At 50.3% G+C, this 24,110-nt stretch overlaps 1 long non-coding RNA gene across 2 annotated transcripts in view; it reads right to left on the bottom strand.

The window, feature by feature from the left end:
- LOC308577365 overlaps window positions 1-24,110 on the bottom strand; it is a 51,777-nt gene that overhangs the window by 1,597 nt on the left and 26,070 nt on the right. The window contains exons 2-3 of one of the 2 annotated variants that reach the window (XR_014003614.1): window positions 926-1,639; window positions 17-189 (exon numbers count right to left, since the gene is read on the bottom strand). This is a non-coding gene — a long non-coding RNA (uncharacterized lncRNA). Of the gene's footprint in view, window positions 1-16; window positions 190-925; window positions 1,640-24,110 lie in introns of those variants that run through there. The other variant, XR_014003613.1, reaches the window with a different exon arrangement.

Below are 24,110 nucleotides of genomic sequence, written 5' to 3'. Positions count from 1 at the left end.
GGAAAAAATAGAGAAAGGAGAATTTCTGGATGCATAGATCCAAGTTTAGGGCCAGTACACTTTGGTGACAGAACCCCAGAAGAGATTTAAAATTACAAAATATGCAGCAAAGTAAGACCTTTAAAATACTGTATGTACAGTGGTACCTCGGGTTAAGTATTTAATTCGTTCCGGAGGTCTGTTCTTAACCTGAAACTGTTCTTTTTTTTTTAATATTTTTATTGCTTTTTCCCCCAATACAGATATAAAGTCAGATATCCAGCAAGATAGCGAAAAAAGAAAGAAAAGAATAAGAATAAAAGAAATCCAACTTTCCAGTGCAATTTTCATAACCAATTGGACTTCCCCACGTCTTCCTCCCCATGCTTTCTTTACAATAAAAAAGTCAGCAAATTAATACCTTGTTTCATGTGTTGTTTGTGTTTTCAAATAAATCTCTTTTGGGTTCAAAATACTTATTATCTATTTACTTTTACCCTGATATAAATACCATGTTATTTTAAACTTTAGTCCTTTCATAATCATATCTTAATTTCCAATATACCAAATCTTGCTGCAGGAGCTATATTTTCCAAATCATGCAATTTCTTAACATTCATATAACTTATAATGTTTTTCTAAATAGTCCTTAAATTTTTTCCAGTCCTCCTCCATCTTCTCTTCTCCCAAATCTCGGATTCTGCCAGTCATTTCGGCCAATTCCATATAGTCCGTCAGTTGCATATGCCATTCTTCCAGTGTGGGCAATTCTTGTGTCTTCCAGTACTTTGCGATAAGTATCCTTGCTGCTGTTGTTGCATACATAAAAAATGTTCTATCCTTCTTTAACACTTTCTGGCCGACAATGCCCAAGAGGAAGGCCTCTGGTTTCTTGGTGAAGGTATACCTAAATACCTTTTTTAACTCATTATAGATCATTTCCAACCTGAAACTGTTCTTAACCTGAAGCACCAATTTAGCTAATGGGGCCTCCTGCTGTTGCCGCGCCACTGGAGCACGATTTCTGTTCTCAACCTGAAGCAAAGTTCTTAACCCGAGGTAATATCTCTGGGTTAGCGGAGTTTGTAGCCTGAAGCGTATGTAACCTGAAGCGTGTGTAACCTGAGGTGCCACTGTAATTCCAAGTTCCTTCCAGTGTTTCCCACTTCCCCTAGCATAAGAAGATCTCACATTTGGTAAGTTAAAAATGGTTGTTTACAAACTCTCCAAAGGTCAGATTCATGTGTTTTTCCATACAGCATTCAGAAAAAAGTGGCACAGGCAGTAAAACTTGACTTAGCATTTGGGAATGCCATTTCCAGAGGAGATATAAACTTTCAGTGACTGAGTTTTGTTGTGGGGTGTAGCTAACACTTCTCATGTGTCTTATTCCTTCCTCCCTCAGGCAGATTTTCATGTGGTGTGAGATAAACTCACCTCTGTTATAGTGGACCAAGGCTGCAGGAGTACGGGTAAGTGGGAAGGTGGCGGCAACAACTACTGGAGTGTAGTTGGCAGCATTGTGGGGTTGTGCCCATCCACCACCTCCGCTTTGGCAGGAAGCTGTCTCTCCCGGACACAATGGTTCTGCTTCCGGAGGGTTCTTCTGCCAGCGCAGGTGTCGGCTCATCCAACTCCCCAAGCTGGGCGGCAGGGCTGGCTGGAGGGGGAAACAAACACTCCGGGATCAAATCAGAAGCCAGGCTGGATTCTGTAATTCCGGGACTGTCCTGGGAAAATAGGGGCACTTGAAAGGTATGTAACCCTAACCCCGGCACTAACTCTAACTCTGGCCAGGCCCATACAAAGGCCCTGGGGGGCTGGGAGGTGCAGGGCATTCTTGGCATGACAGCAGAAGTCCAGCCGGCCACATAGGCGCCGACTCCATGGGGCCTGAGGGGGCCCGAGCCCCCTCAAAAATTCGTTTGGGGGGGCTCCGCCCCCCCAATAATCTCGGGCGCCCCTCCAGCAGAGCGCCACCGCCGCCCCTCCCCCAGCCCAAAATGCACAGGGTCGGGCTGCATGCCTCCTGCCCTCCCTCCCGAGCAAAAGCTCCACCCAATTTCCTTCGGAGCTGATTAATAGGCGCAGCACTCTCTCCCCTATTCGCTCACGAGGAGGCGGTGCCACTTTATTTGCATATTCATGAGCTTATTTATTATTCATGAGCTTTCGCGGGCTCCCCCAACATTTTTTATAAGTCGGCGCCCCTGGCCGGCCACTTGCAGGGCCCCCAGCTTGCTTAGCCCTCTCAGACCTGGGGGAAGTGTATTTGGCAGCCCCCCCACACATGGGCCTGACTCTGGCCCTAACCCTTATCATAAACTTAACCTCAGCCCTAATCCTAGTCCTAAACATACCTCCAACTCTAACCCCAACCCTTATCTGAACCTCAAGTTTAGTCCTAACCCACTCCTTAACCTCAAACCAATTGTAACCCTAACCAGAAATAACACTAACAGTAACCAGAACCCTAACGCTAATGCTAACCCCAACCCAATCTCATTGCAGTTCTCAGCAATGCAAACAGTCTCCTCCAGCTTTTGCTGATTCCTTCCTTTGTTCTTTGCCGCCTGCTCCTGCTTTCTAGCCCACTCCAATCTCCCCTTCTTGCTGCCTCTCTCCTTGGAGAAGTGCAGCTGGGATGGGAAGGCTTTTGGAAGGGAAACTTTGGGAAACAAAGTTTGGAGTTCCAAATCAATGCCTGTGTCCATAACCTGTTAGCAGACCCTCCAGCCTGGGTGAATTAGATTGGAATAATCCCTTCTAGTTTCTGGCATTCAAAGGCTTTATTCATGCAGAAACTATTTTCTGGAGAGGTATGCACTTGAGGATGAATTTCTAAAAGAAGAGAGGGAAGTGGCTTGATGGGCAGGGGAAGAGGTTGTTTGTTTCAGGCCAGGGAGGCAGGTTCCAAGTCTGAGAGTGTACATTTTGAGGAGCATTGGTGGTGCTCCACCCATGTTTGGTGAGAGAGTGGGTGCAATCTGCATACGTTGCCTCCATAGGCTTTGGCCAGATGCCCATCCTTCCTCTGCCGGTGCCTTTCTCAGCACCAGCCCCTTTCCCTCTTCATTCTTAAGCAGGGAGCCTCAGAATGCAGACGCCAGACCCTGCAGCCTCTTGTGCCTGAGTGGGTGGGAAATGGCAGTGTGGGAGTAAAGAGCTGTTTTCAATTAGACTTCTTTGCTCCAGCTAGAGACATAAATGGAGGAAACCTGATCCCTGGTTCTTTCTAACCAGTCAGCTCCGAGGAAGAAAGAGGCAGCTGGATGGGAGAACAATTCCTGTCATTAGTACACGCTGATATTTTTCTTTTTGGCCCACCTAGAGATCTCCATCATCCATTCTGTGCCCCTCGACCATTTTTTTCTGGTGCCTCCGCTAGATGACCACCTACAGCCAGGGCTCCCCCCCCCCCCCAGAACTCACTGGAACTCAGTTCCGGCAGCTCTCAGGTGAGTTCCATTGCCATTCTAAGAAAATGAGGGAGGTGTTCATGGTGAGTTCAAGTCCAACTCATCTTCTTTAACTTTCCATATGCTGGCAGAATCTCACCATTCCAAATGGTTAGTTTGCATTGAGAGCAAAATCAGAACCTGTGGCCTATCACTCGAGTTGCTGCTTATGCTCCCACAATTGGAAGCATTCCAGACAATCAAGTGCAGAATTCAAGAGATTTAATTCCAAACCCTCAGCAGCACAGCCATTAAGACCTATTTCCCACTGGGGGTGGGAATTCCACCTTTATTTGGCCAGGAGGAATTTATATCACCTTTATGATCCCCATCTAGCAGAGCTCTTTCCCTCACCGTCTGCAGTCTTGAAAGGTAGTGTCAGAGCTGCTTCAAGATCCTAGCTCACAGAGGATCACGCTAGCCAGCGGTCATTAAGTAAAAGTCTTTATTGAATTACAGTTTCCATTCTCACGCTGCTGTCTGCAACTCTACGTCTACTAGCTAGATCGGCGAGGCTCCGTCTGAGTCTCCGCCCCGTGCGCACCAACTTAATATCCTAGCCTTGCTCCACCTTTTCCTCCTGACTGTCCTCCTCTGGGTCCCTCTACCCCCCGGGGCTTCTTCCTTCCGGGATTCTTCTGACGCTGACCCGGACCCTTCTGCCTCCTTGCGCCGGGCTTTAGGACCCGGTTCCCTTTCGGGGCTGCTCACTGCGCCGCCTTCCTCTGCATTTGAACTTGGCGCGCGCGCCCAACCTTCCACTTTCCTCTTAACCGTTTCCTCGCTCCCCGATGGAGGTGTGGCCACTCCTGACTCCTGCCCTCCCTCCTGTGGTGAGCTGCCAGCGCTTCCTTCCTGGCTCCTTTCCTCTTCCCTGCTTCCTGGCGGTGACGCTGGTCCCGATCTCCAGCTGCTCCCCCCTGAGTCTCCTCTGGCTCTATCTTCCTGGGGTGCCTCCCTAGACTCCCCCCTTGCCCTGGCCACTGGTGCTCCTTTCTGTGAATCCTCTGATTCACTGGAAAGACTGGGAGATCTCGGGTCGTCGTCATCACTCATCCTTTCCTCTGTCTCCTCCCCTTCGCTCTCTGTTTCCTCCCTTGCCCGTGCCTCTGCACCTAAACCCCTGACAGGTAGATTCTTCAAAATCCCATATTCTGAAATATGGGCATTCTTGTGGCACAAAAGAGGTCGAATCTATCACACGTTTTATTTCATTGCCTATTATATGCAAGAATATATGATAAATATTTGCCCCCCCTTAATGAAGGAGGGGATCTATCACACTGACTCTTCCAGAGTGACCTATCTGTTGAATAATTGTAGGATTGACGTTGTGGAGAATGTAGCAATATTTTTGATTGATGCCATGAAATTACTTCACCATAGTCAGGGGTCAGCAAACTTTTTCAGCAGGGGGCCAGTCCACTATCCCTCAGTCCACTGTCCCCCCACAGCAACCTATACAACTGAGATTACTCTTGTTCTTACACCCTGCAATCAGGCACACACTAAGTTCTAAACTTTTTCATTTTGCTTCCCATTAGCGCTTGTAGGTTGAAGGTTGATTTATACTTCTTGGAACTGCCCAGGACATGGATTCCTGGGAGAGAACATCTATTTCTTAAGCCAAAAGAAGAGGGTGGAGGGAAAGAAAGAGGCCTTCCTGCGATATGACTGACCTATCAGAGAAGGGCTGTGGTTATCTCTTTCAACTGGAAGCATTTTGGCTGCTGACAGAGGCAACATTTTCAGAATTTTCTCCTTTCCTTTGGTAGAAGAAGCCTTGATAAGGAGAGGGGAAGATTAACTGTTTGTTGATTTTTAAAATATTTTAAATGCCAGGTGATGTTGCTCACTCTAGTGCTGACGGGGGGGTGCTCCCTTCAGTGAAAAATAAATGTTAAAACAATCTTTAAATAGCTAGGCATTGTGATGCAGGGGAAGTGGGAGTCTTGTACTGTTTTATTTTTATGTCTAAAAGAGGCAAATATATGTGTGACTTCAGAGGAAGAAAGGGGCTTTTTCCCCCCGGGTTGAGTTTTTTGCATTCCCTCTACGTGTTTCTCCTTCACTCAATAACAACTAAAGCATTTTAAAAAACATCTGGAAAGTTGCTACTCCTAGAATCATAGCATTGTAGAGCTTGAAAGGAAGCCAACAATCATCTAGTCCAACCCCCTGCAATGCTAAAGCGTCCAGGACAGATGGCCACCCAACCTCTGCTTAAAAACCTCCAGTGAAGGAGAGTCCACCACCTTCCAGGGTAGCTCATTCCACTGCCAAACAGCTCTTAGGGCTTATCCAAACCTCAGTTTCCCCTGCCACTTTCCCCTGGGGAAACCCAATCTTTAGTGCTGAATCAGGACAAACAGTAAACAGGTTTTCCGCAGGTTGCCATTTGTTCCAATTCAGTGCTAAGGAGCAGCTTTTCTGGAGGAATGTGGTGGAGCCAAGGCAAAAGAGCTTAGACCTGTGCTGGCTACGCACGGTGCAAGCAGGACAAGCCCTTGTTATCAGAAAGTTCTTCCTGATGTTTAGCCGGAAACTCAAATCTTGTACCTTTGCCACTGGTTTGGGGGTACTCCTGGATCCTTTGCTGTTGCTTGAGGTTCAGGTGGCTTCAGTAGTGTAGAGCAGTGTTTCCCAAGCACTGTTCCACGGCACACTAGTGTGCCGCGAGATGTTGCCTGGTGTGCTGCGGGAAAAATTAAAAAATTCGAAAGATTTTTTTTTAAAAAGTCAAATTTTCGATTGGGGCGCCGTCACTAGATGACCCCTGGGGTTCCCTCCCTCTCTCCCGCTCTGCGCCTCCCTCCTCCTCCTCCGGGGAGGCCCTTCCTGGCTCTCGGCCAAGGCTTGGCGGCTGCCACTCACTCACTCGCTTGCCCACCCGTCCCTCCATCCCTGCACCCGGCCTCTCCCCCTCCGTCCCCGGCGCGGGGGCTGCCGGGATCCGTAGTCCCCTCGCCCTTGGGCTCCGCGCCCGCGCGGGGTGCGCGAACTACGTTTCCCAGCGTGGCCTGGCGGGCCGGGCGTTTTGTTTGAAGCGCTCTTCTCCCGGCCATGGAATGAGCGCAGCGGCGGCGGCCGGGCGGGCAGGGGCTCTTCCGCACAGACCCCGCGCAGCCTGCCTGCGCCCCCGCGGAGATCGGGCGGCAGGATGGAGCCCGGGGATCCCCGCGGAGGCGGAGCGGCGGAGGCGGAGGCTGCCCCCCAGGTAGGGCTGCGTCGGGGGTTTTTTATTTTTGCAATGCTGCATCCGCGCCGGAGGGGACGCATCGGACCGCGGGGAGACCCCTTGGCGGGCGTGCAAGGCAATGCATGCGTGCAGGCGTTGCATGGAGTGCAGTGCAATGCAATGGCAACGCGGCGCCCTGCATGCATGCATGCAACCTCCACCGGCGCTCCGGACTTGGCAGGTGAGGGGGGTCCCCAGTGGGCGGCAGAGAGAGCCGGGAGGGCGAAGGGGAGCCAGGGGGGGAGCAGCGCTGCTCCCCGAGCCGAGCCCGGGGGGAAACCTCGGCGTCGTTGCGCCGGGTGTTGGAAGCGGAGGCCCCTCACCTGCAAAACCTGGTCGCCTCTCATATATTTCGTGCATTGCATTCATTGCCCGCTTTCTCCTCCAAGGAGCTCCCGGGGGCGCGCGTGGTTCTCCCCGTGTTATCCTCGCAACAACAGCCCTGCGAGGTGGGTCAGGCGAGTGGCCCAAGGGAGCACCCAGGGATTGTCCTGGCCAGGTGGGGTGATTTGAACCCTGCTCTCTGCCCGGTCTTCGTCCTCATTTAGCCCCCACATGTGCATGACTGTGCATGACTGAGGTTTTCCCCCCTCGTCTTGGCTATGGTGTGAGTCTGTCCTGTTAATTAATGGGGTTCTGCCTTCGGAGAAGATGAGCCAGCCCTCAAGGAGGTGATTATGTAATTTGCTAGCAATTCATGTCCCTCCCGGCGTGACGCTGCGCGCTGACGTCACGGGGCTGTAATGGTGGTGTGCCTCGAGATTTTTTTCATGAAACAAGTGTGCCTTTGCCCAAAAAAGGCTGGGAAACACTGGTGTAGAGTGCCTTCCATCAGCTTTGATTGGTGGCCCAACTGCACCCTTATCTGAACAGGGACACTCTAACTACTGTTGTCTATGATCTGGTAAACTCTAGGTTAGATTACTGCAACGTGATAACATACCCTCCAACATTTCTCTGATGAAAGTAGGGATGTCCCATTCCATGATGACAATTTTACTATTTATACCACACACATCTTACTGGGTTGCCCCAGCCACTCTGGGCAGCTTCCAACATATATAAAAACATAAAAAAAACATTTTAAAAACTTCCCTATACAGGACTGCCTTCAGACAGTGTGGGGGTTGGATAACTCCATACACTCCAACATTTCTCCAATTAAAATAGGAACATCTAAGGAAAAGTGGGGCATTACGGGATCAAATCAGAAACTGGAACAGCTTCTCTAAATCAGGGACGCCCCTGGAAAATAGGGACACTTGAAGGGTCTGTGCTTCAGGTCCTAGCTTCCGAAGCAGGAAAAAACAAGCTTGCTGCATCTTCCATGAGACAGCCCTGTAGATTTTTGAAGATGGCAATCATATCACCTCTCACTCTCTTCTCCAGGAGTTCCTTCAAGTGCTCCTCATAAGACTTGGTTTCCAGACCCTTGATCATATTGGTCACCCTCCTTTGCACACATTCCAGCTTGTCAATAACCTTCTTAAATTGTGGTCTGACCAAGTATTCTATAACTTCAACTATATTTCTTATGTTGTCTTTCATCTGGAGGCTTGGCAAGAAACCTGCCTGATCATGATGAATTAGATCAATTAAAACCTTCTTCATTCCATTGGCAAATGTTTGCAAATATTTTATAATAATTATTTAATAAAGAAATTGGTCTATACTTTTTTACTAACAGTGGGTCAGCATCTTGTTTCAGAATCATTGTAATATAGGCTTCTTTCCAGGATTCTGTACTTCCCCAATCATTAATATCTCATTCATTAAGTGGTTGTACCAGAAAATCCTGTAATTTTTTATAGTACTTTGCTGATACAGTGGTACCTCGGGTTACATACGCTTCAGGTTACATACGCTTCAGGTTACAGACTCCGCTAACCCAGAAATAGTACCTCGGGTTAAGAACTTTGCTTGAGGATGAGAACAGAAATTGCGTGGCGGCAGCAGGAGGCCCCATTAGCTAAAGTGGTACCTCAGGTTAAGAACAGTTTCAGGTTAAGAACGGACCTCTGGAACGAATTAAGTACTTAACCCGAGGTACCACTGTAGTCCATCTGGCCCTGGCATTTTAACTATTTTAGCTTGTAGAATTGCTTCTTACACCTCCTGTGTTGAAATTGGCTCATTTAATAAAGCCATTTTCTCTTTATTTTCAGAACCGACTAGGTATAGTTCTGTATAATATTTTGTAAATTGCCTTTGTATATCTTTCAGATTATCTTTTACTTTCCCCTCTACATTTAATTTGTTCACGAAGTTCATACCCTGTTTCTTCTTTAATAATAAATAATAATGTCAGGGCTGCCTCAGGTCTCAGCTCACAAAAGACCAACGCCAGGTTCTTCTTATATACAAGGATGTTTATTGCAGTTCATTATTGCTTCCACAACCGAGGCGCGCAGCCCCGCGTCTCTTAGCCTAGACGTTTTAAGTCCCCTCTGAATCGGTCCCGCCCCTACACCAGCTTAAGAGGCTTGTGCTAGTCCACCTCTTCCTGTCTTTCCTTTTCCGCAGGGTCTTTCTGCCCCCCTGGGTCCCTTCCCTCCTGCTCTCTCCTGAAGCGGATTCCTCAGATACCTGTCCCCCCCTCCTTCGTGCTTTGGGGCCAGGCTCCTCCTCCAGGCTCTCTCCATTTCCGCGCGCCTCCACATTTGAACTTGGCGCGCGTTCGCTACCCCTGACCTTCCTCTTGACACTTACACTACTCCCTGTACTACTCTCCGCCTCTTCCGGCAGGACGTTCTGCCCCGATCTCCTTCCCCTGTCTCCTTCCTGCTCTGCTCCGTGTGTCACACTGGGAGCTCCACTCTCTTCACTTCGTTCCTGCTGGGAAGCCGGCCCCGATCTCCCACTCCCACTCGGGGTTTCCCTGCTGCTTCCCTGCCCCTGGCATGTCCCCCTTGTGAACCCCCTTGGCCTGACTAGGGGCGCCCCCTTCTGGGAATCCTCCGATTCACTTGAGAGACTCATGGAAGACCTCAAGTCATTGTCCTCCTCTTCCTCACAGTCCTGGGATTCTTCCCCATCGCTCTCCATCTCCCCCCTCACCTGTGCCTCTGTCCCTGAACCCCTGACATCCATCCCCCCCTCGAAGCCCCCCCTTCCCCCCTCCCGCTGCTCGGGCACAGGTTCCGGGGGCTCCGTCGTTGCGGAGGTCGCTGCCGGACACAGGTCGTCGACGTCGATCTCCTCTGCTTCCAGTTCATTGTTTGTGTGCTCAAACCCATGGTCCTCTCCCAACATGTTCACGTCCTCCCCTCCCCCTGTTGCCTGGGTGGGGTCTGCTTGCCAAGGACCCATCCGCCACCTCGTGCGCCAGTCCTCTTCTGGTTGGTCGTCCCACCAGTAAGGAGTGTCGGTGTCCACCCCCGAACACGATCCCCTTGGAGGGCTCGACTCTGGCGTCGTCTCCTCTGCGGAGGAGAACCCTCGGAACGTGCTGGCGGAAAGTGTGGGCGTAAAAAGCCAATCGTCGAAAAACTGTGCTGGCATGGGCCTGTGTGGGAAAAGGGCATGGAACTCGTCCTTGAGGAGGGGTTCGTCCAAAGCGTAGTCCGGCACCCAACTGTTGGCGCTGGCCGGGGCGCCCTCCCTGGCGAGAAAATATTCTACTCCCTCTTCCCCCCATCTCGAGTCCAGAATCTCTGTGACCTCGTTGATTGGTTCGTCCCTAGGTGACCTCCCCCTCTTGGGCGACTCTCTGCTCGGTTCTGGTGCCGTCCCTGACTCCTGAAATCTGTGTGGGGCCCTGTAAGGGGTGAGCACCGACCTATGAAAGACCGGGTGCATTCTGGAACCTTCGGGGAGGGCCAGTCGAAACGCTACAGGATTGATCCTGGCCTCAACTTGGTACGGCCCTAGTTGCCTGTGTCCTAGCTTCTTTTTAGCTAACGACTTGGCCGGCATTGCTTGGGCCGCTAACCATACCCAGTCTCCAACCTGGATGTCTTCCCCCTCCCTCCTGTGTCTGTCTGCCTGCACCTTATAGGCCTGTTTGGCTAGCTCCAAATGTCTCCGTAACTCGTCGTGGACCTCTTGCAATTCTGCTGCGAAATGGTCGGCTTCCTGTGGCGCCCCCTCCCCCGTCGTTACGAGCCCCGGGAAGGTTCTGGGATGCCGTCCATTGTTAGCGAAGAACGGCGTCACCCCCGTCGACGCGTGCTTCGTGTTGTTGTAAGCAAACTCAGCCATCGGCAGGTAATCCACCCAAGCCGCGGGTCGCTGATTGGTGTAACATCTCAGGTACTGCTGCATGATCGCGTTGACCCTCTCCGCTTGGCCGTTGGTCTGCGGATGTCTCGCCGACGACAGGTTGATTTTGACGTGCAGAATCCCTGGGAGCTTCTGCCAAAAGCTGGACACAAACTGGCGCCCCCTGTCGGACAGAATGGACCGTGGCAAGCCATGCACCTTGAACACGTGGTCGATGAACAGTTTGGCGGTCTGCTCCGCTGTCGCCACCTTCGCGCAAGGAATGAAATGCGCCATCTTGGTGAACAGGTCTACAACCACAAGCACCGCCGTCTTGCCTCGCGAACTGGGCAGATCAGTGACAAAGTCCAGCGCCACCCTCTCCCACGGTTGCAGTGGCGTCTCCAACGGTTCCAGCAGTCCCGCTGGCTTCTGGTGCACTGGCTTGGACCTTTGGCATGTGTCACACCTGGCGACGTACTCCGCGACCTCCCCTCGCATCTGGGGCCACCAAAAGTCTCTGGCCACTAATTCCGTCGTCTTTTCCTTGCCGAAGTGGCCAGCGCTGGGTGCGTCGTGCAACTGCTGCAGAACCTTCGCGCGGAGATCGTCTCCCGGAACGTAGAGAGCACCTTTACGGGTCAGCAGGCCGTCGCGTATCTGGAACTCGTCATCCTTCGCCGTGCCTCTCCGCACCTCTTCCATTTTGGACTGTGCGAACGGATCCGCCTGCAACGCGCGCCGCACCGCCTCCAGGTCCACGGCGGCTGAAGCGCACGCCCACGCCTGTGGTGCAAAAATGTGCTTGGCTGCCGCCGGTGCCGCTTCCTCGAGATACTGCGGTTTTCTGGAGAGCGCATCTGCTATGACATTGTTGTCGCCTGGGATGAACTCGATTCTGAAATCGAAATCCGCAAAGAACTCCGCCCAGCGTATGTGCCTCTGGCTCTGTAGCTTCGCCGTGCGCCAGTGCTCTAGGTTCTTGTGGTCCGTGCAGACCTGCACGGTGTGCTTGGCTCCGATGAGAAAGTGCCTCCATGCCTTGAAAGCTGCGTGGATGGCCAGCAACTCCCTGTCCCAGATGGTGTAGTTCTGTTCCGACTTGCTGAGCTTCCGGGAGTAGAAAGCACAGGGCCTCCAGTACCCCTGCGGGTCCTCCTGCAAGAGGACGGCCCCCACCGCTCTGTCAGATGCGTCAGTCTCCACCCTCATGGGCCTGCCGGGATTCACGTGTAACAGCTGTTCCTCGGACGCAAAGAGACTTTTAAGCCTCCTGAAGGACTGCTCCACCTGGTCCGTCCAGGTGAACTTCTTCTTCTTGGAGCTGAGAGTGTCCGTGATAGCTGCCGTCTCCCTGGCGAAACCCCTGATGAACTTGCGGTAAAAGTTGGCGAAACCGACGAACCTCTGGACCTCCTTCCGCGTTCGCGGGCTCTTCCAGTCCAACACCGTGCGGACCTTGGCGCTGTCCATGGCTAGTCCCCTGTCGGACAGCCTATAGCCCAGAAAATCCACCTCCGTCACGTCGAATTGGCACTTCTCCAGTTTGGCGTAGAGCCTGTGCTCCCGTAGCCGCTGCAGGACTTCCTTAACGTCGCTCTCGTGAGCCTCCGGCGATTCCGAGAAGATAAGAATGTCGTCGAGGAAACATACGCACTTCTTGTAGAGGAGTCCCGCTAGCACGTGATGCATAAAAGCTTGGAAAAAGTGGGAGCCATTTTGGAGACCAAACGGCATAACTCTGTATTCGTAGGTGCCCAACGGTGTGAACATGGCCGTCTTCCACTCATCACCCTCTCGCACGCGTATGAGATTGTAAGCTCCGCGGAGATCCAACTTGGTGAAGATCTTCCCTTTCCGCACCGTGGCGACAGGTCATCAATCTTGGGCATGGGAAAGGCCGCGGGCTTTGTCTTCGAGTTTATGAATCTGAAGTCTACGATCAGCCTTTTTTGGGGCGTGTCCTTCTTCTTCACAAAAAACACAGGACTGCCCCCTACAGCCTTTGATTCTCGGATGAATCCCCGCTGCAGGTTGTGATCTATGAACTCCCTGAGCTCCCGCAGCTCCTCCTCGGACATGGAATACAGCTTCACAGGTGGCAGCGTTGTCCCTGGCAAGAGGTCAATAGCGCAATCGTAGGGCCGGTGAGGTGGCAACTGGTCTGCCTCCTTTTCGCAGAAAACCTCCAAAAACTCCTTGTACTTGAGGGGTACTGCTTGCGCCATGCTGAGACGTAGCTGCTGCCCCTCCTCTTGGCCCTCCTCCTCCTGACCGGTCTGGATGCAATGCTGTGCGCAATAGGACAAGCCGAAGGTGAGCTGCCGCTGGTACCACGCCATGGTCGGGCTGTGCCTATCCAGCCAACTCATGCCTAACACTATAGGCGTGTCTGACAGGCGGGTGACGTTGAAACTGATGATTTCTCGGTGATTGCCAATCTGCATCACCATGGGTGGCGTCTGTTGCACCACCTGCCCACCTAGCAACTTCCGGCCATCCACCGTGACGACGTTCAAAGGCAGCGTGGCTGGTAGGAGCTCTATGCGATGCTGCTTGACGAAGTGCACCCCTACGAAGTCTGCGTTGCTCCCACTGTCAATTGTAATGGGGACTTCTAGGGTGCGTCCATTAGGTAGCTGGAGAGTTGCAGTGAGCTGCACCACTGGCTTAGGTGGCAGGGGGTCTGTAGGCTGCAAAAGCGCTGGGGACTGCCCTACTGACTCGCCTGGCTGTGCCCCAGCATTTGAGCTTCCAGCCAGGCATTGCCGTTTCCCTGAAACTGCTCCTCATGTTGTGCTGCTGCAGTTACTGTTGCTAAGGCTGCAGTGTGCTTTTGGAGCCTCTGGGGACACTCTTTGGCCATGTGCGTCCCACTGTCACAGATGTAACACTTCCTGTTCCCTCTAGGAGGCTTTGTCTTGACTGCTCCGGACGCTGGGGCTCCGGCTGCTGACTGAGCCTTTGCAGTCCCCAGTTCCATCGGCTCCTCCCCTGCCTGCAGCTGAGGGGAGGGACGCGTACGTCCTGGATCTCTGGGAAAGAAGGGAGGCACTCTAGACGGTGCGTGAAGCTGGCTACCCCCCTCATTGCGCCAAGGGCGTTCTTCATGGCGTACTCCAATGGCAAGCACCCGCTGCACCACGTCTGCCAGGGTTTTAGGTCTGTCCCCCCTTGCCAGTTCGTCTTTCACAGGGCCAGAGAGCCCCTCCCAAAACAAGTCCCTGACTGCCAAAGAATCTTTCTCCCATCGCAGCACATTCAGCAAGGCGAAAAAGCGAGCATGGTACTGACGTACTGAAGCCTTGCCTTGCCTTAAACCATGCATCTGCTGGCGCGCTACATCCACATCCACGCTAGACTGGAAGCAAGCGTCCATGCATTTGATAAATTCATCAGAGTCCCTTCGAGCAGGGCAATCCTCGCGCCACAGATTGCGCAGCCAAGCCCTCGCTTCCCCACGCAAGTGGGACACAATGAAACCCACTTTTTCCTCCTCATCTTTAAAGTCGTCGCGAAGCAAATGCAACGCATATTCTACGTCTGCTCGAAAACTGGGGTACTGCTGCAGGTTCCCATCGAAGTGGGCTACCAAGTTGCCTCCTCTTCTGCCCAGTGCTACTCCAGCAGCTTTGGCCCCCGGGAACCCCACTTGGCATGCATGATCCCACCTGGCTTGCAGATCTTGGCACCGCTTTTCCGCCTCTTCCCCCCTCTTCTGGGAGATCGCTACCTCAGTGGTAAGCTGGGAGACTGCGTTGCGTAGCTCAGCTATCTGCTGCTCCATACTCATGGCTGCCAAACTTCGTGAGCTTTGCAAAAAAAAAAATTTTGCATATCTTTGGGAGGGGACTTACTGTCAGGGCTGCCTCAGGTCTCAGCTCACAAAAGACCAACGCCAGGTTCTTCTTATATACAAGGATGTTTATTGCAGTTCATTATTGGTTCCACAACCGAGGTGCGCAGCCCCGCGTCTCTTAGCCTAGACGTTTTAAGTCCCCTCTGAATCGGTCCCGCCCCTACACCAGCTTAAGAGGCTTGTGCTAGTCCACCTCTTCCTGTCTTTCCTTTTCCGCAGGGTCTTTCTGCCCCCCTGGGTCCCTTCCCTCCTGCTCTCTCCTGAAGCGGATTCCTCAGATGCCTGTCCCCCCCTCCTTCGTGCTTTGGGGCCAGGCTCCTCCTCCGGGCTCTCTCCATTTCCGCGCGCCTCCACATTTGAACTTGGCGCACGTTCGCTACCCCTGACCTTCCTCTTGACACTTACACTACTCCCTGTACTACTCTCCGCCTCTTCCGGCAGGACGTTCTGCCCCGATCTCCTTCCCCTGTCTCCTTCCTGCTCTGCTCCGTGTGTCACACTGGGAGCTCCACTCTCTTCACTTCGTTCCTGCTGGGAAGCCGGCCCCGATCTCCCACTCCCACTCGGGGTTTCCCTGCTGCTTCCCTGCCCCTGGCATGTCCCCCCTGTGCACCCCCTTGGCCTGACTAGGGGCGCCCCCTTCTGGGAATCCTCCGATTCACTTGAGAGACTCATGGAAGACCTCAATGCCCTTTTAAATGTGTTGTGGAGTGGGGATTATTGGGTTTTTGTTGCTTTCATTTTTACTATGTATTTGGTGGTTTTTATATTGTAATTTTATGTTGTGAACCACCCTGAGGTCTGCAGATGAATGGTGTTATACAAATTTAATAAAAAATAAAATAAAAAATAAAGCCCTCCTTTTAAAAACGGTTTTTGGGCCATGAGAGGTTGCTCCCTTTCTGAAGTAATTTCAGGGACTCAGGAACAGAGGCACAGGGGAGAGAGGAAATGGAGAGCGAAGGGGAAGAATTGGAAGGGAGCGTAGGGGAGTATGGCAGTGACCCGAGAGATTCCATGAGCTTCTCCAGCGAATCAGAAGATTCCCAGAAGGGGGCGCCAATGGTCAGGGCAAGGGGGGTCCCGGGGGGGACACACCAGAAACAAGCGGCCCAAAGCAGCAGCTGGAAATCAGGACCAGCTTCCCCACCAGAGCGTAGTGGGGGGGGAAGAGTCCCATGGGGCAGGGCCAACGTCTCCTCCAGCAGGGAGAGAAGATGAGTCAGGGCTGACCACGCCTCCATCGGAGACTGAGGGAATGGAAGGGAGGTCGGGTCCAGCTAGCCCCCCCGAAGGGGGAAGCAGTGACAGGTGCAGTGTAACGGTCAGGAGGAAGGTTGCCGGCTGGGCGCGCGCGCCAAGTTCGAATGTACAGGCGCGCGGGACAGCAGAAAACCCGGATTGGGAACCAGGTCCTAAAGCCCGCCGGAGGCAAGGAGAAGACTCAGGGGATTCAGCGTCAGAAGAGTCTAGGAAGGGCGAGACCCCAGCTGACAGGCGGAGCCAGAGGAGGAAAGAGCAAAGGAAGAGGTGGAGCAAGGCTAGAGTCTTAAACTGGTGTCTGGGGGGAGGAGATTCAGATGGAGCTTCGGCGGTCTAGAGTTTCAGACGTAGAGCTGCACGCTGCGGCTGTCAAAGTGAAAATGAACTTCAATAAAGACTTTTGTATATAACAACGAACTGGCGTTGGTCCTTTGTGAGCTGGGACCTTGGGCAGCTCTGACAGTTGTGATTAAGTTATTTTTGATATTGTTTGGTTGTTTGTACTGTTCCTTCTCCCCCCTATTTCAGGAGTATTATAAAGCCACTCCCGACATAAGGAGGGGGGGTGTTGCGGGCTCACGACCCCGTCTACAATCTCGCGGAGCTGGCGGCAGCACCGCGGGAGTCAGGGATTCCCCACTCTCATCCATATTCATCACCCCGAGCCGTCCAATCAGCTGCCGGTAGGGGCGGGTCTACCTAGGTGAACTTAAGGTCGGGGCAGCCCTGGCTCGCCCCTTTTCCTTCTCTGCAGCAGCAGCGGTTTCCCACCCACCCTCCCTCTAGGCTGCCGCTGGACTTTGCTATGGGCTTTGGCTGGTCGCCGCAAGGGGCCTGGTAGGAGTTTTTCCATTTGGCTAATTGGCTGTGTTTTGAAGCCACTTGGTTTTTTCGCCTACCTCGTAGCAAAACGTCACAACTCCTTGGTATTGGCGGTTAGGCATTGGCAGGGGTATTGTTATGTAAATGAGGTCGGGGGGAGGAACGCCATCACCTCCCCCACTTCTTGAAGGGTAGTTCGTTAAAGGACTCTGGGGGGAGTCGCCTCGTCTGAAACCTATGGAGGCTAGGGCCTAAAGCACGCTCCAGAGCGGTAACCCCTTGGGGAGCGCCTACGGATGTGCATCTCGGGGGCTCCCCCTGTTGGTGCTTAACCCTTCCCGGTTAGACCGGATAGACTGTTAGGGCCAATGCCTAAAGCCAATACTTCTCTTACCTGTAATCAATAAAGTTGTGGCCATTTACGCCCATTAACCTTAATTCTGGTGTCCGTTGTCTTTATTTACTACATCTGTGGGAGGGGGCGGGAATTGCCACACAAAACATAAAACTAGTATATGTTTTTAAACAAGTTTTACAGGGTTGAGATCTGGGGAAGTGGTATTAAATCTGAACTAGAAGTCCAACAAAACAAATCCACGAGGCAGATGTTGGGGCTTTCACTGGGGAACCGGCAGTCCACCTCAGAGCTGAGTTTGGTCTCCCCTCAATAAGAGCCAGAATCAATCTAGCCTCCCTCAGATACGGACACAGACTAAATGGCTCCGAGGACATATTACAACCAAGCTCTGCTGGTTAGAGGAACTAAGGTCAGGTGGCTGGTGCAGAAGTGTCACGATAAGCTTAGGGCTTACAATTTAAAAATGGAGAAATATTTAGTCCTCAGTCCACATGACCTAAGAAATTGGAACTTTGATCAGGATGCCAACCAAGATAGGACATCCATGGCTGCCTACATTCTATCTGGTACCCCCAAATCAAGATCAGCCACTCAAGGCTCCATTACCTTGAGACACTAACTTTCCCACAGCTACATAGGGCATTTGTTGAACTAAGGTTCCAACAGATGCCCTCAGCTTATTTAGAGGGGAAATACCTGGGAATTCCCCATATGAAACGCAGGTGCATTTGTGGATGCAATCAGGTTGAGGATGTCATCCATTACCTGCTGATTTGCCCCTTATAGTCAGTGTCCAGAGGAAAAGAATTACCATCTGTTCTTGACTGTCTCTCAGGCCTGCAGATGAAGGGTGTTATACAAATTTATTAATAAACAAAATAAGGAGCTGACAGTTGAGCTCCTAGCTGATAAAGATCTACAGCTTACACACCTGGTAGTCAAATTTGTTCTGGCAACTAAGAAGCTCCATTCTGGATATGTTAATGCTCTCAAATTTTATGCTGTAAACTTTTTATAGGGTATGTCATGCAGTCTTAGAGGAAAGCCTTGCCTTGCCTTCTGCTGTTCATGGTAATGAGCTTTCCATCTGTTTGATATATGATTTCTACTCCTGAGGGGAGTTTCCCTTCAACAAAGTGTAGGATCATGGCAATGAAAATAATGAAGTAGGGGCAATAACACAACCCTGTTTAACACCTGATCCCACTCTCCCACTTTGTGAGCCATTGTTATCTGCAATTGTTGCTGTCATATTATCATGGAGCAGCCAAATGATGTTCACAAATTTATCTGGGCAGCCAATTTTTAGAAGGGCAGTCCACAGGGCATTACGATTTACAGTGCTGAAGGCCTTAGTCAGGTCAATAAACTCCATGGAAAGGGGTTGGTTTTGCTCTCTGCATTTTTCTTGAAGCTGTCGAGTGATGAGAATCATGTCCACTGTCCCCCTAGAGAGTCTATATTATATGTTGTGTGCTGAATCACTGCCTGGTGTCAGTGTCTCTCCTTGACTACTGTTCTAACCCTCATACTTATTCCCATTTGATGCATCCCTCTCTCATTTTACTGTTTTATGACTGCTTTATATTGCCAAACTCAAATTCTCTTTTATAAGTTGCTACGTTGTTGTTTTAATTTTATTTTATGCATTGATTTAAAATACTTCCAGCCTGCCCAAGCAGCCCCAGGTCAAGGGACAACAATCCCATATGCTGCTCACTGCCTTGGGCTCCCTGAGGAGCTCCCTGGTCTCTCTCCTGACACACCATTAGACTTAAGATAACTGTGGTCCTCATCCATCCCACTGTTATTCTCCAGAACCCATAATATTAGGCTGCCTCAATTGGATAATTAGCAGCATGTCAGTGGCTACAGCAGGATAATAGCAGCTGCCAGGAATGGTCTGTGCCAGGTGTCTGCCAACAGACTGCAATTAATAACTTCCTTTTGTTTTAGAAGTAACATCTGGGTTGGCACAACTAGCACTGTGGTTTTCTTCCTGTGGTCAGCAGCAAAACCAAAGCCCAGCATTATATAGCTCTCTGATTCCTGCAGGAGAAAAAGGAAGTGGCTCTTGAAGGCAGTACTTTGGAACTGTGGGCTGACAGCCTTGAGGATATTGGCTTGCTGGGTTAAACTTTGTGCTGGGTCACACTAATAGTATCATACCTGAAGTGCAGGTGGATTCAAGCATGACCTGAGGCCTAGTTCAGCTCAGAAGGATTTATTGGAGCATCAGGAACAAGAGTGACAAACTGGAGCACTCGGCCCAGTGTACAGACACCTTAAGCCAGCCCAGGTAACACCCTCCCACCTGTGATAGTGTTATGTACTGAAGTTCTCACCCTGGGCCAGCAAAGCTCCTGAGCTCCAGGAGGCATCAAGGGTGCCATGCACTGGGTTTTGCCTGGACTCTGCCTGCATACATAGCAATACTGTAAAGGTTCCAAGTAGTTGCTCGAGAGCAAGCAGGCAAATACCTGCCTGCTCGGCTGTAAAGCCTTGCTTTAGCCGCAAAAATAAACTTTATCTGTCCGGAGCGCCAATCTCCCGTGGCTGGCTCATTCACTGGCAGAATCCGTGAGTGGGCAGTCCTTAAACTTTCCCCAGCAAAGTAATTTACTGACACCCAGCCTGCGCCTCCCCTCTCTGCGCGGAAGCTTACTGCGCAAGGAGGGCGTGGGTAACGGAGGACCCCTCTCCTCCCCGCTTTGCCCAGGCAAGGTGTCCTGGCACCGCCTCGCCCCCTCCGAGCCCTGCAGCTCCTCTCCACTGGAGACGTGGTTACTCTCCTCCGCTGAGGAGGAGCTGCTTCCCATGATCCTTGGAGGCTCTCTGTAATCCATTCGGCTTTTCCTCTCTCCCTCCTGAACCAATGGCAGTTCCCTGACAAATACCCTCCAACATTTCTCAGCTGAAAATTGGGATGTGAGTCACGCTGCTGCACGAGATAACTGGCTCACGCAGAAGCGCAGCACCAAAAGGCTTGTGCTGCTGTACAAGTCTACCTGACGGCTGCTCGCTCTCTTCCCTCCTCACCCCCTTCCTCTGCCCACATCACCATCATTCAAGGCACCCCAGGGTGCCACGGCACACTGGTTGAAAACCACTGCATTATGGAATACACAACAGCAAACAAGCAGCCAGTGAGACCACCATCTTGATGCAGGTCACAAATAAAGAATTCCATAAGTTACTTGAAGTTTTGTGCTCTGTGATAGCTCAATCCCTTAGGCTGATGCTGTTTGAAGACAAAGTATTCCTATTTTAGTCGGGTGAACAGGCTTTGTCCTTTTACAATATTGCAGGATGAGCCCTTTCAGTCAATATTGTTGTATTATCTTTTTAATAACTTTTTAAATTTTGTTTTTTAAATGTTATTACAAAAGTGAACCACCCTGAGACCCCTGGGTATAGGGCAGTATATAAATTCAATAAATAAATAAATAAATAAATAAATAAATTTGAGGCATTTTATGTAGTAAGCAATGAATAATTAATAACCACAACAATAATAAATTGTTATTATTAACTCAACTATCAACATAGCTGAAAAGATTTCCAATTTTCCATCTGCTAGTTACATAAAAGAAATTATTCTAAACATGCACTCTAGTATTACATACAACTGTTCTACTTTCTGTTAAGCAATATTTTCCCAATCTTCAGAGCCAAATGTCTGAATTACTTTTGATTTCTAGGCAACACTTTCATCAAGAAAACAAAAATAAAGAAAATACAAATTCTTAGCACACAGAACTACCTTGCTCATTTAAACTTTCTTGCCTCAAACAATTGGAGCAGGCTTATTCCCTTATTCTTGAAGCCAGAAAGTAGCTCACACATCAAATGTCAATGTCTACCAGCAGACAGAAAAATCTCTGTCCGTTATAAATTATAACCATCTTAGAAATAATTAAGAAAAGAGGCTTTTGCAGATCCAGTGCCTATCAGGGCTCTTGTGTGGCTTTTGGGTAAGATGTTGATTCCTTCACTCACAAGTCACTTAACCCTGTCAGGGTTCCCAGAAACTGACCGTTTCTCAGGCTCCCAATACAGAAATCGGCCTTTTAAAGACCATCAAAGGTCAATCCCCTGTTCACTCTTTTTTCCAGAGTGAATTTTATAGCCAAGATTTATATCTGAATATCATCAATTGCCACATCTTCATTAGCAGCCTGCTGACAAAATACTTGAATCCACCATGTTCCTCCCCTGGAAGGACTTTGCATCAGGATATTTATCAGGTGAAGGCACCTTCATTTCAGTGGAGCTTATGCTAGGGAAAACGCTAGGGGATTGAGGCTCATGTTACTTAGCAAGGCAGTGGAAAAAGGAACTGTCTGGATTTTCCTTCTCATGGGGCACAAGGTCTTGGCCGGTCCATGTGTGTTAGGTTGCTCACATCACATCTTGAAAAGGCAACTGTCCTTTTAAGAGGTGCTTGAATTTCACCAGACCTTCAGATGTGGCTTCCTGTGTCATTGCAATAGTGTGCTGGGGAAACCAGCAATTTAACTTCATTTCTATGCAACTCTTGATACCTGTACATGGCAACTGTACTCATGCAAATCACACCTACTACTCAGCAAAACCACATTTTTGGCAGTATGCATACCACATCCCCTTATGTTTCACACTAACTTCTTCCCCAGATGCACACAACACACAATTCTCTCCCCAGGCCTGTTGTGTCTGCAGGGGCTGTGAACTGGTGCAGTCATAACACATTCACAGAAGGTGCATCTTCCTTCCTGTCTATTGCTGAGATGTTGCTTCTGCCTCCTCCGATAGGCCTAGATAGCTATTATCTGTCTAGTCTCCCCTTAGGTACTCTTGTTCTGTGCACCCACTTTCTTCCTTCTCCAGAACAGAGTTTCTGAACAAGTATGTAACTCTGCAACAGACCGGGGGGAGGGGCATAATGACTGAAAAAAGTGGGCTATAAAACAGGAAGTCTGTGGCTCTAACTTTTCCTTTCTCATGAGCTTATTGAGGCTTGCCAAAATAAGAGGAAATGCATCACCCACCCACCCAAAAACCCAGATGGCCCAGATTTGTAATACAATCATACCTTGGGCAGTCGAATGGAATCCATTCCGGAGCCCCCCTCCCCGTGGAAGGGACCACAAGTGTCATCTAGTCCAACCCCCTGCAAGGCGGATAAAGGACATTGTGCATTAAGAGGCAGTTTTCCACTCTTAGCAGCATTCTGTCCAACTTAGGGGGCCCTCTTCTATCTGCTGACGTTTTGACTCAGCTTTCCATGAAGTGGTTTGCACTGTTGGCTCCCATGACAGTTCATAGGTTTTCCTACTTGGGATCTTAATTGGCACCTGACAGGGTTAATAGAGGCTCCAATTGAATCTATGGATTCTTGTGACTTAAAGTTTCTGACCTATAAGATAATTTTCTTAGTTTCCATTATTTCACCAAGGTAGATTTCCAAGTTGGGCGCTCTTTGCTCTGATCCCAAACTTTGTTTCTTCTGTTCATGTTCAGATAAGGTAGTTCTCAAACCTGACCCAGGATTTATCCCTAAATTGAATTCCCCTTTTTTATAGATCACAGGAAATGGTTCTGCCTTCCTTTTTTCCTAATCCTTCTTGCCCAGAAGAGCATAGTTGGCATTCATTGGGTGTGCATAAGACCCTAAAGCTTTATTTAGATCAATCAGCTCTGTTCCATGTCAGAGGTGCTACTTGTTTCCTTTGATGGTGCTTCATAGGCCAGTAGAGTCTCCACTTCTCCATCACCAGGTGGTTATGTTTGACCATTTTTCATGCTTATCAGGCAATTGACAAATCCTCCCCATTAGGGATTATGGCTCATTCCTTGCATGGGGCAGCAGCCGCAGTGTGTGTAAGGGAGGTTTTCCAATAGTGGATGTCTATAGGACTGCTCCATGGGCCTCTCCGCATACTTTCATTAAGCATTGCAAAATTGATTCTTTCGCTTCTTCTGAAGCCTTTGGTTGCAAGGTGCTGCAGAGAGTAGTTCCACAGTAATTTGGAGGCGGAGGAAGCCCTCCCCAATGCTGGGATACTGCTCTAGTATATCCCTATCAGGAATGACATCCCCCTAAATCTGGTAAAAATGGAAAATTTTCTTACTTTGAATTTCAGTTTACGGAAGGGTGATGACGATATTCCACCCTCCTCTATCTTCCTGTGGTTCAACGCATTGCAGCACTTGTCGTCTCTAGTGGCGGCTTCTGTTGGTTTATACAGTGGTGTCCCGCAAGACGAATGCCTCGCAAGACGGAAAACTCGCTAGACGAAAGAGTTTTCCGTTTTGGAGGTGCTTCGCAAAACGAATTTCCTATGGGCTTGCTTCGCAAGACGAAAATGTCTTGCGAGTTCCTGCAGGGTTTTTTTCCCTCCCCCCTTTTTCTAAGCCGCTAAGCCGCTTATCAGCTGATCCGATAAGCCGATAAGCCGCTAATAGCGCTAATCCGCTAATCCGTCAATGGGCTTGCTTCGCAAGACGAAAAAACCGCTAGACAAAGAGAATCACAGAACGGATTCTTTTCGTCTTGTGAGGCACCACTGTAGATTGATATGAGGAGGCGTTTGTGGGGTATTACCTTTGGCATTGCTATCTAACCACATGCTTTGTGTATGAGTGTCCTTCCTTTCTAGGACTGTGCTCCAGTGATTTGGCTGGCATACGGGCATCTGCTTAAGGGTGAGGAGTTATTCTGCTCTGCTACTTGGAGACGGGATGACTCTTCCCCTCTGGAGAGGACCCTGTCTGTCTCCAGTAGAGGGAGTCATCTCTATCAGGAATGTTGCCCCCCCCCCCAAATCTGTAAACTGAAATTCATGGTAAGAAGAAGAAAATGTTATTCTAGTTGCTCTTAAGCTAGCAATAGCTAGCTTAAGAGTCAGAATAGAAGAGCAGGGCCCTTTTTCACACTATGCTTCTCTGTAT

This window comes from Podarcis bocagei (genome assembly GCF_964188305.1).
Source record: "Podarcis bocagei genome assembly, chromosome: 17".
Taxonomy (NCBI): Eukaryota; Metazoa; Chordata; class Lepidosauria; order Squamata; family Lacertidae; genus Podarcis; species Podarcis bocagei.
The sequence above is the reverse complement of the archived record's forward strand: the minus strand, read 5'-3'. Positions and strand labels throughout refer to the sequence as shown.